We start from the raw sequence: 12154 nt of genomic DNA on the forward strand, positions 1-12154 counted from the left end.
AGTCCATTTGCTTTCCCAGTCTGACCTATGGGGTGATCATTTAAAACTTCTCCTCTTCAAACCTCCGACCCCACCTTCTGTATTTGTTTACACTCAGTGCACAACTTTGCTTTTAATCTCACTGAGGAAATAGATGCCATAAGAAGATATCATCCATTAAGCTCCTGCTACTACATCTATCTATCTGTCTTTGTCTATGCTCCATGTATTCTGATTTTCCTCTATTATGGAGTGAACTGACCATGCTTCTGGCAAAGGCTACAACCTCCACTGTTCTCTATCTAATTCCATCCCTTCTCTCTTACATGATACAAGATTATTCTCATTAGCACACCCATATGCTCTTACTTGTCTCATCTTAAAGAACAACAAAACCTTTGTTGACTCCACTTCCCCCTCAGATTGTTGCTCCATATTTCTCCTCTCCTTTTTCCCCCCAAAAGATATGTCTATAGTTTGTCTCTAGTGTTCTTCTCCCAATGTCTTATGAGTCCACCCACTTTCATTAGGGTTTTTCTCCCAGCGCCCTGCCTAAACTGCTCTTGTGAAGGTTACTTGTGACTCTTCCTTTCTCATCCTTGAATTATTTGACCTATTAACAGTATTTGACACAGATGGTCACTTATTCTATCCTCCTGGAAATACTTTCTTCACTTGGCTTTCTGGACTGCCAGCTCTTCTTAGTTTGCATCTCAGTCTTTTTTGTCTTGGAGTGAGTGCTTCCTGAGCTCAGTCCTCATATCTCTTTTTCAGTCATACTCATTCCCTGTTGATCTTATCTGACCTTAAGGCTTTGAAACCATCTGTGTGTTGATAATGCCCAACTTTTAATCTCTAGCCTGAACTCTTCCTCAGAAATTTATACTCCACTTTAATGTCTAATAGGCAACTGATACGTAACTTTTCCTAAAAGGACCATATCATTCTTTCCCTCACTAGCTTAATGTGTCATACTTAGAATGGCCTCTCCTTGTGTTAGAATATTAAAAAATCAACAAAAATAAAAACAAAGCCAAAAGCAAAACTGTTTTCTTCTACTTTAAATATTTTACTAATCTACAATTTATTTTTATCTACGGAGTGAGATAGGGCTCATTTTTATTTTTTTTTAAGTCAGATGGCTAGCCAGTTTCCCAACACTCTTTATTAAATAATTAGTTTTAATTTGGTTGAAATATAATCTCGTTCATCTTGCAAATGATATAAGGATTAAAAATTGCAAATAAAAACACTCTCTAATGTTTTCATTATAGATTTCACACCCTTAAGATATATGTTATCTCAATTTAGAGCATAACCATGTGATGTAGAATAACTGATAACTGGGTTTAAAAATTGAATAATTGAATAAAAGCACATAAACAGAGTCATATTTTAAATTTAGCATATAATGAAACAGGAGCAACATACCAGTGGAGGACGGGGTCACTAATTATTTTTGGATAGTTGGACTTTAGTTTGAAAAAGAACTCTTATACCATAAGAACCAATAAAATAAATTTATAATGGAAGGCAACAATAGGGTATGAAATATGTAACCAGATGGAAGCTTTTAATCCAAAAAAATCTACAGATTTGTTGGGTAAGTACTACTTAAGTTAGGAGTAAAACTCAGTGAGCAGTTACTTTAAATGGGTGGAAATATTTAATAAAGCATTGCATGTAAAAATGTTGTCTGTGTTTAATCCTAATAAAAGGCTTGAGAAACACTATAAACCTATTAAATTGGCAGTTATGTGATAAGAGGAAATAGCTCATCTATTTTGTCAGTATCATAAATTGGATCAATCTCAGGAGAAAAGCATTCGACTAAGCTTACATTTTAGGGGAAAGGAAAGTGGTGTACCTTGGAGCTAAGGATTTGACCTTAAAACTTACATTCATTAATGACATATTATATCCCTATTCTAGCTAGGGTTTGTTTCAAGGAGCCTGCGCATAAGGTGAATAAACTAGTGGACTCAAGGTAGAATTTCTTAGTGATTTTTTGTTATTATTACTCTTGCATTAATAAAATTTAAAAAATAATTCCATTCTGTTATGCATATATTGCATTGAACCAAGCATGTTTCATGTAAAATGGGGAATGGAAATGAACTTTTCTATTGGCTGAGTAGTGCAGATTGAAAACCTGTAGACTTCCTCTTACCACTGGCTTCATCGTAAGCCTATCTCATTTTATTATTCACACAATTGAAATATAAAAAAATTGGAGTGACATCAGCAGCATGGCAGCATGAGAGGTCTTCCTGGTCTCTCCCATTGAAGTTACAAGTTGAACAGCCATAATTCAAAAAGGATTCCCTACTCAACATGCAAACATGTCTGAGAGATCTGCACATTGAAACATTTTAAGAATTATCCATAGTGGCCAAGACATGGAAACAGCTGAAGTGTCCTTCGATGGTTGATTTGATAAAGAATATGTGGTACATAGATACAATGGAATACTACTCAGCCATAAGATGAAATAATGCCATTTGCAACAACTGGATGGATGGCTAAGTGAAGTAAGTCAGATGGAAGAAATCAAGAACCATATGATTTCACTCATGTGGGATATAAAATTGAAAGCACAAAGAACAAACAAGACAAAAACTCATAGACACAGACAACAGTTTAGTGGTTACCAGAGGATAAGGAGGGAGGAGGGGCAGTAGAGGGTAAAGAGGGTTAAATGTATGGCGATGGAAGGAGAACTGGCTCTGGATGGTGAGCACACAATATAATATACAGATAACATAGAATGGTGTATTTGAAACCTATATAATTTTATTAACCAATGTCACCCCAATAAATTTAACAAAGTTTATTTTTAAAAATATAAAAAAATTGTTCACAAATGATACTTCCCCAACCCCCAGAGTTAAGGAGGCAGTAGTATAGAGCTGTATTTAAACATTAGCCTTGGGCCTAGAGTAGAGCCAAACTCCTAGAGGTATTTAAGCACATGGATAGTTGTAAGTGAATTAGTTTCCACACCCTAAACGTTCACGTGTACTCTTTCCTAAAGTTGATCTTCCTATGAACCAGTCTTGAGCAGTTTCTTCTTTCCTGCATTCCTTTCCACCAGTCCCCTTTTCCATTTTACAAAAGAATGGCATAACTCTTCCTCTGTCCCTGCTCTTAACTATGATGCAGTTGCCCTGTGGTGCATATACGTCAGGAGAGAAGAGGATATCAAGACAATTCCAAGACACCAAGACAGTGGTGCTTGGACAACTGATATTCAATTGCAAAAGAATGAAGCTGGACCCCTTCTGCATACCATATATAAAAGTTAAAGATCTAAATGTAAGAGCTAAAACTGTGAAACTCTTAGAAGAAAACAGATGTAAGTCCTTGTGGTCTTGAATTAGGCAGTGATTTCTTAGATATGACATCAGAAGCACAAGCGATCAAAGGAAAACAACTTGACTTCATCAAAACCAAAAACCTGTGTACATCAAAAGACACTTATCAAGAGAGTGAAAAGATAACATACAGAATGAGAGAAAATATTTGCAAATCGTATATCTGATAAGTGACTTTTGTCCAGAATACATAAAGAACACTAACTGTATAAAGAAATATACTAGTGTATACCTTGTTAAATATATATACATAATTATGTAAAAATAATAATTAAAAAAACCCCAAACTTTAAAAATGGGCAAGGGATTTGAATAGACATTTCTCCAGGAAAAATGTATTAGTGGTCAATAAGATAGATTAAAAGACAGGTAAATGGTCAATATCATTGGTCGTCAGAAAAGTGCAAATCAAAATCGCAATGAGATACCACATCACACTCACTAGGATGGCTATAATAAAAAAGACTGATAATAAGTGTTGGTAAGAATGTGGAGAAATGGGAAATATACGCTGCTTGTGGGAATGTACAGTGATGCAACTGCTTTGGAAAAGAGACTAGCAGTACCTCATAAAGTTAGACAGTTACCATATGATCCAGCAGTTCCACTCCTAGGTTTATACCCAAGGTATTTAAAAACATGTTAACACAAAAGCTTGTACATGAGAGGTCATAGCAGCATTACTTATAACAGTCAAGAAATGGAAACAACCCAGATGTCCTTCAAGTGACAGATAAAATGTGGTCTCGCTATACAATGGAATATTCACCCATGAAAAGAAATGAAATATGGACTCGTGCTACATGGGTTAACTTTGAACACTTTATGCTAAGTGAAAGAAGCCCATCATAAAGGACCACATATTGTACAATTACATTTAATGAAATACCCAGAATACGCAAATTCATAGAGAAAGAAAGTGGTTTAGTGGATTTGGTGGAGGGGGAGTTGGGTTTCCCATAACCGGAAGCAATTGCTAATGCTCGTTACTAGGTTCTTTTTAAAAGGGAGATGAAAATATTCTGGAATTAGACCGTGGTGATGGTTGTACACAACTTTGCAAATATGCTGATAACCATTTAATTTGTACACTTTAAAAGAGTGAGTATTATGGTATGAAGTATATCTCCAAAAGTTAACAAAACCTCAGGGATACCTTAAGTGGCAGTTCCAAATGTTGGTATTACAACTGAGAAAGTAAGTAGCTCTAATTTTTAGGGGAGCAAATCCAGTAATGGTTTCCCATGTATTTGCTTCCAATAAAATTGAAGGATTTTTCAATTCCAGTATTCAAAAATAATCGTTTTTAGCTAAGTCATTAACAATATATTTTTTCTGAGAAAGTTTTATTACACGCAGAGGCGATGGGGCTCAGTCCTTTGGCTGCTGCCTTCCTCATGGCTGCAAGGACATTGCTCAGCTCCTCTCTCTTCCTCTTGGCACAGAAGTGTGTCACCACCCTTTTCTTGCTGAACTTCAGGCCCGTTTGTCCTCAGAGACCTTGAGCAGCTCCATGGCGCGCGGTTTGTAGCGCAAAACCACAGGGCTCTCATGCCCTACAAACTTGGTGTGCTTGGTGGGGCACCACGGCGGCCGTGCCTCGCCTCGGCGTGTGCACGTTCTTGGTCACTTTGTTGCGCTTGTTGACACGACGGCCATGGGCTGGCGCAGAGCTGTGGCTGCTGCTCCTCAGTGGCCCCTGCAGCTGAGGATCATTCAAAATACCTTTGATGCTAAATCACTATGGGAGCTTTGAATAAATAACTCAGAAGAAATTTTAAAATTGTGCAACTCAACTGACAATCCATTCTCCACCTATTTATGTGAACAAATGTCTTAACTGCTTTCTTTAAAAAACAAAAATTAAAAAGTGAGGCTGTGCTGTATTATTTCATTTTAAGTAATACTCAGATGGAGTGAACTAATTGGGAAAAAAGCCCCATCCATCTTATTAATGTATTTCTAGTAAATTTTTACCTTAAATATTAATTACTTATCGAATCTTTAATTTTTCATTTAAATCTATTGCATATGTTAATTGTGATGATAATTGGATCCCAAAAAATTTTTAAACACGTAAGAGGCTTATTTATGGTCAAAGGTAGTATTTTAAAAGATTTCCATTTAAACTGTAGACATGTATGACTGAGTGATTAATATTAAACTTTCAAACAGAAATTATTACAAACAGGGCAAATGGAATGAGTTCAAAGAGAAGAAAATGTGAAATCGTCGTTTTAAAGTGGATCATGGAAGGTGTCAGATCGCAATGGTATTTGGCTTCTCTTGAACAGATTTGAGTGATGTTAAGTTTATTTAAAATGTTGGTATTTACAATATGCGATAAATCATATTCTTCGCAGTTACCTCACTTGTGAAAGATTTTAGATGTCAACTTAAAAATGTGTGAGGGATTATGTAGGTTTTCACAATTATATTTGGTGATACTCAAGCCAAAAGAACTATTGACCAGTGGTTAGGTTAAGTCCCAAGTGTGCTTATCACTAACATTTATTGCCTGATAACTGTATACCAGGCACTTTCAAATTTTTTTACACAAGTTATCTCTGTAATCTTACCCACATCTTTCAGGAAGAAATTTTATTTCTGTTTTGCCGTAAGGGGTTAAACGAGAGGCTTACGCTCCGGAGAGCAACATGATTTACTGGTTAAGTGCCCTAGCTCTGAAGCCCAGCTACCTGCATTTGAATCCTGTCTTTGCCACTGACTAGTTGTGTGACTGCTAAGTTTTATAATGGTCTGTGCTGTTTCCCCGTCTGTAAGATGGGACAGTAATAACACTAAATCAATAACATTTGCTACTATATCTAGCACAGTTCCTTGGCAAGTATTCTTTGAACTCTATTCAGCTCCTTTCTTTTTCTGAACTCTCTTCTGCTACCTCTACTTAATTGATCCCATTCTTTTTTGGTTATCACTTCAGTCTTTACCCAATTACTCTATGCTCTTTGATCATCCTCCTGACTTTCCCATCTGCTCACACATGCTACTGTGGACAAGGCAAAAGAAAGTTAGTTGGATCTGTATTTGGGGATTTCAGAGTTTTGTATTTACATTGACTTGCTAGGAAAGGAGGAAGAAGAGTTAAAAGGTACAGCATTGAGCCAGAATGTCATTAACAACAAGTCACATCCAGGTGTATCATGACTGGTACCTATATTTGTATTTCATCTATACAGGGGGCAGGATTTCTGATTACACATTTGCTTGCTACCAGATTGCTTTTTGTGTTATAAGACAGTTTTCAGTTAATTTACAATATAAAGTAGTTAATTCTCTTGGTCGTTCAGGTGACTATTACAAAATACCATAAACTGGGTGGCTTATAAACAACAGGAGTTTATTTCTCATAGTCTGGAGTCTGAGAAGTCTAAGACCAAGGTACTGGCAGATGAAGTGTCTGGGGAGAGCCCACTTCCTGGTTCATAGATGGCCATCTTTTCTCTGTACTCTTACATGGCAGAAGGAGCTGGGGCGCTCTCTAGCATCTCTTGTAAGGGCTCCAGTCACATTCATGAGGGCTCCACTCTCATGACTTAATCACCTTCCAAAGGCCCCACCTCCAAATCATCACCTTGAGAGTTAGGATTTAACCTGAATTTCGGAGGGACACAAATGTTGAGTCTATGGTAGTTGTATAGTATGGTTGGTGTATTAGTTTCCTAAGGCTGCTGTAAAATAATTTGTGCTGTCCAAACCCCAGACTTGGATCAGCACAAATGTATTACTTTACAGGTCTTTAGGTGAGAATTCCTTTTGTGGAGGCTCTAGGAGAGAACCTGATTCTTTGCTTCTTCAGGCTGCTAGAGGCCTTCTTCCTCCTCTTCTTTAAAGCCAATAAGGTCTCATCTCTCTGACGCTTTGTCATCTTTCTCTCTCTAACCACAACTGGAAAGATTTCTGTTTTTAAGGACTCATGTGATTAGATTGAGCCCAACAGGATAATCTCCCCAAGCCTTGTACCTTAATCACATCTGCCAAGTCCCCTCTGCCATGAAAAGGAACCTTCCTAGATTCCAGGGATTAGGACATGGATGTCTTTGAGGGGACTGTTAATTCTGCTACCACAGTTGTTTTTTAGTTAGTTACATACCATTAAACTTCATTTTATCTGTTTATTTTGATAAATGTAAGGACTGCAGTAGCGGTCAAGTGGCAGACTTGGAGTTGGACCTGCTGTGTCAGCATAGTGACCTTAGGCAAGTTATTTCCTTCTGAAGCTGTCTCCTCTCTGGTAGAAAGGTAATAGTGCTTCCTAGTACAGATTGAAATAGAAATAACAGTGTAGGCCTGTAGATTGGAGTCAGGGGACTTCTACCAAACAGATTTGTAACCACCTATCTCACAAGGTTGTTATGAAGATCAAATTATGTCATGAATGTAGAAGTGCTCTGAAATTTATAAAACTTATATAAAATTTTGGTGGTACTAATTTTAGAATAACTTTAAAAATTTTTGTCAGTGGTGAGAATGTTCAATAGATCCTTTGATTCCTGGCTGACAAACTTGTTTTCAGGTTTTTGTTTCCAGATTTTCAGATTTACTTGTCTTATTTATTAAATTAGGGTAAATTAAAAGGTAATTTCAGCATTAAAGTATATAACTTGCTTGATTCTTTCGGCTACTGAGATTGAAAGTTCAATTTATTTGGATTTTTCTTTTGTATTCTTAATTATTTCCTCTTTTGAAAACGTCTTTGGAGCTAATTATTATCTTTGTTGTAGAAGCAAAATAAATATTAAGTCTACCTTTTATTAGACTAATTGTTCTTAAAACCCCAGTTGCATTTTTTAAATCTTGGGTAGTAGCCATTCAAGTAGCAAAAATGTAATCTTCATTTATAATTGGCTTGTCTGTGTACTCAGTGTTTGACGCATAAATATCACTGTATATTAAGCAAAAACCATTTTTTGCAAGTGATTTGATTTCTTTTTTTTCCCCTTACACTGTAATAGCGAATAGATGTTTTCCCCTCAGCAGCACAAAGATGCCATTTTGAGAGGTTAAATTACTTTCTAAATGTTGCCGTGAAGGAGGAGAGAAGGGAAAGAGATCAAGTTACACATTCTTTGTTCCAGAGCCTACCACTGCACTTCAAGTTTGGAGCCTCTCTGGCGAGGCTAGAATATGCATTTGCCACAGTATCTTCAGCCCTGCCCCCACTTAGGGAGCGAGAGACTTAAGACATTTTCCCTGATAGGGCCCCCAAAAGAGAACCATTTTAACTTAAATATTTGTAAAAGTCACTACTTAGTTTTTCTTTTAAAGGCTTTACTTTTATATAGTTTAGCTTCCAAGTAAGCCTAAAGATTGTTTCTTTAAATATTTAAAGGTATAGAGATATTTTCTTTGAGAGGCCTACAATTTATATTTTAATAACATAAATTTAACTCAAATTAATATTGAATTAAATTTAGAGAGTATTTTAAATTGCATTTTGAGAAAAAGTGACTTTCTTGGTATAAAATGGCATGAATTGGACTGTTTGTATGTTTCAGAAACTTGGTGGTAAAAAGTACCCATAGCAGTTACAGTGTTTCTTTTGTTCCAGTTCTTTGCTTCTCTTAGATAAATGAAGACCTTAAAAAGATTTTTCACATAAGCACTGTCATAAAATTCCCAGTGCCACATTCTGAATGTTAATTTGACTTTTATGTTGTAATTTTTCCAGTTCAGTTTTAGTTAGAATGTAGGTAAGCTTTTTTTAAACCTCTAAGCAATCATTTAAAAATCTTGGTTATTAAAATTTGAATATATCTTATATATGTATCTGGTCCCATTTCTGAGGGTTTTAGCATTATTTATAAACTTCTTATACCTCTGTTAAACATTATCAGTTCTTTAAAAAGTATTATTTCCCCCCTCATTTGTATTAAGGTTGCATAATGCTCTTCTGGAGAAAGTCTCTATAAATAGTAATCGGATGATGTAGAAATATAGTCTCATTTGTGTAAATCTTTAGTATTTTGAGAGTAGGTCTCATATTTTCTTTTTTTTTGTAATCTTTTTTTTGGGGGAGTGGGGGGAACAGGACTTTTATTGGGGAACAGTGTGTACTTCCAGGACTTTTTCCAAGTAAAGTTGTTGTCCTTTCAATCTTACTTGTGGAGGGTGCCGTTCAGCTTCAAGTTGTTATCCTTTCAGTCTTAGTTGTGGAGGGCGCAGCTCAGCTCCAGGTCCAGTTGCTGTTTCTAGTTGCAGGGGGCCCAGTCCACCATCCCTTGCGGGAGTCGAACCTGCAACCTTGTGGTTGAGAGGATGCGCTCCAACCAACTGAGCCATCCAGGAGCTCAGCGGCAGCTCAGCTCAAGGTGCCGTGTTCAATCTTAGTTGCAGGGGGCAGAGCACACCATACCTTGTGGTTGAGAGCCCATCGGCCCATGTGGGAATCGAACCGGCAGCCTTCAGCGTTAGGAGCATGGAGATCCAACCGCCTGAGCCACCAGGCCGGCCCAGGTCTCATATTTTCTAAACAGACTGTCCCAACACACTTTTTCCAAAAAGGAAAAAGATACAGCTGATAAAAATTTGTGGTTGAGCACTGGGACTTGATGTTCTGTTTTGTCATGTTCATACAGGTTTTATTCTTTCTAGCTCATGAGTTTTAATTTATTTACATATTTTTGCTCAATAATAGGATGTTGGATTTGACATTCTACGTTGTGGTCCTAATTCTCCGGTCTTGTCTATGTTTCAGTGTTAATCCCCTCCCTCTACTTCTTGTTTAATAAGTCCAAGCCAACTTGGTATGCTCAGCCTGTCTTACTTTCTCCATGAAGCCTTAATTTCATCTAGGCTTTTGGTCATTTCTTCCATTTTTTGTGCTTTTGTAGGGTTTATATTGCCACTTTGTACTGTTCTTTTTCTTCCTAAGTATTTGTTCTCTATCTCTAATTTAAAATAATTCTACTAGCTACTATTGGTGTACCTCTGGTGTGTCAAGTAGTGCCCGTATTGTGGATCTTTAAAATAACCTGGGACGATGGCTGTGCTGGAGGTTTAGTCACGTGTCTTTTTCTCTAGCTCCTATTACACATATTGGCTAATATTCATTGAACATTCTTAATAAATAAAGGATGATTAGATGACTCAGAGTTTGGTTCACTCTTTCTTTTTAAGGTAGTTTTTGGAAGGGGCGAGAGAAGCTGAGACTGTTGGGATTTGTGAATTTTTCATTTTTTAAGTTGCATGGCATTATCAGGCACCATCATGGGCTTTTCTTCTAAACTTCCATGTGTTTAAGTATGGGCCTTGTTCCCCAAAAATTGAGGTGTGGTTCCCTATATTGTTAAAGAAAGCAATGACTGCGTGAAGCAGAGACGGTGTGTGAAAGTGATTAGGGAGAATAGAATATGCTGCTGTAGGAGGTTGTTACTTAAGTCATTCAGTGAATATATTTATATTTTTAAAAATTATATGTAGTTAAACCTCAAAGGAAATGGGAAAATGGACATAAATCTCATGAGATATTTTTGACTTTTCAATCTTTTATTGTATTTGAACACTTTGTTTATTTGCCATTTTGACAAAAAATCACTAATTGTTAGTGAGATTTGAAACACATTTTTAACACATTTTCTTAAGCATATTTTGAAAACTTTTGTGTCTATTCCTTATGGTGACAATTTTTTACTAGAAGACTATGACCTGCTTCCTAACCCATGTTATTTTCATATCTTTGCAAAACCCAAATAATTGACCCATTTGTCACAATTTCCATACTTGGAAAATTAATATCAATTTTTTACACGTGATCAATTTCTTACGTTATCAATTTTTTACATGTTATACATTATTTGATAGATGTTATTTGTTTTGTGTTTTTTTAATAATTGTATAATGTGCTTTAATTATTTTAAATATTCATTGAGCCTTAGATTTAAATCCTAATAAGGGTTCTACTTTTTAAAATAGTAAGGTTTATTAGTTATATGTGTGTGTCTTATAGGGAAATGAATGGCTTTAAAAACATCAAAATTGACTTAAACATAGAAACTTATGCTAGGATATATAAAATAAAAATAGAGTTGTATTTCTAAGATTTTAATGTAAGCCCTCAGACTGTATATTTTTAAAGGAGCCACTTCAGGTTAACAGAGCAGTTTGTCTTTCTTTCTCCTTGATTATATTGAGATTTTGTTCAGTAACTTATTAATGCTTGAACTTACACACCTTTGTCAAAGCTATCCTCTAGCACCACATTTTATATTTCCTTTGCGGCACTTATCGTGATTATAATTAAGTTATAATTTGTATAAACATTTTTTTTTCTTTTTTTTTTTTTTTTTTTTAAGGAGGGATGCAGCTCACAGTGGCCCATGTGGGGATCGAACCGGCAACCTTGGTGTTATCAGCACCACGCTCTAACTAATTAGCACCAACTAAGCTAACCAGTCACCCCTGTATGAAGATTTCTTTAAGATCTGTTTCAATTCTTAGAAACTGTTAAGCTCTGTGTGAGTAGAGAATCTCATTTGCTCCTTGTGTTCCTGGGCTGAGCTCAGGGCCTTGCCTGAGCACTGAGTTACGTGCTCAGTAACTTGTGTGACAGCAACCTTTGCTCTGTTTTAGTCCTCTTTAATTAACAAAAAAGCTTTGGTTTTTGTAAAATGTTTAGTGTTTTTAGAGGTCCTGGAAAGAAACATATTAGATCAAAAGAGCTGAGACTTCAATATTACTTGTCTTGAAAATAACTGTGACTATATTAGTGATTGGGAGATGAATGAACCTGAAGAATTTCAGGAGTTGAAATTAAGGTTTAGCTATTTTTCCAACACCTT

General features: G+C 36.2%; 1 protein-coding gene and 1 pseudogene across 2 annotated transcripts in view; one reads left to right on the plus strand and one right to left on the minus strand.

Moving 5' to 3' along the window:
* BMPR1A (bone morphogenetic protein receptor type 1A) overlaps positions 1-12154 on the plus strand; it is a 138578-nt gene that overhangs the window by 25138 nt on the left and 101286 nt on the right. The window lies entirely within an intron of this gene.
* LOC148755195 (large ribosomal subunit protein eL36 pseudogene) lies at positions 3791-5021 on the minus strand (annotated as a pseudogene).

The sequence above is a fragment of the Rhinolophus sinicus genome, chromosome 15, assembly GCF_057876585.1.
Source record: "Rhinolophus sinicus isolate RSI-liver-muscle chromosome 15, RSI-T2T, whole genome shotgun sequence".
Taxonomy (NCBI): domain Eukaryota; kingdom Metazoa; phylum Chordata; class Mammalia; order Chiroptera; family Rhinolophidae; genus Rhinolophus; species Rhinolophus sinicus.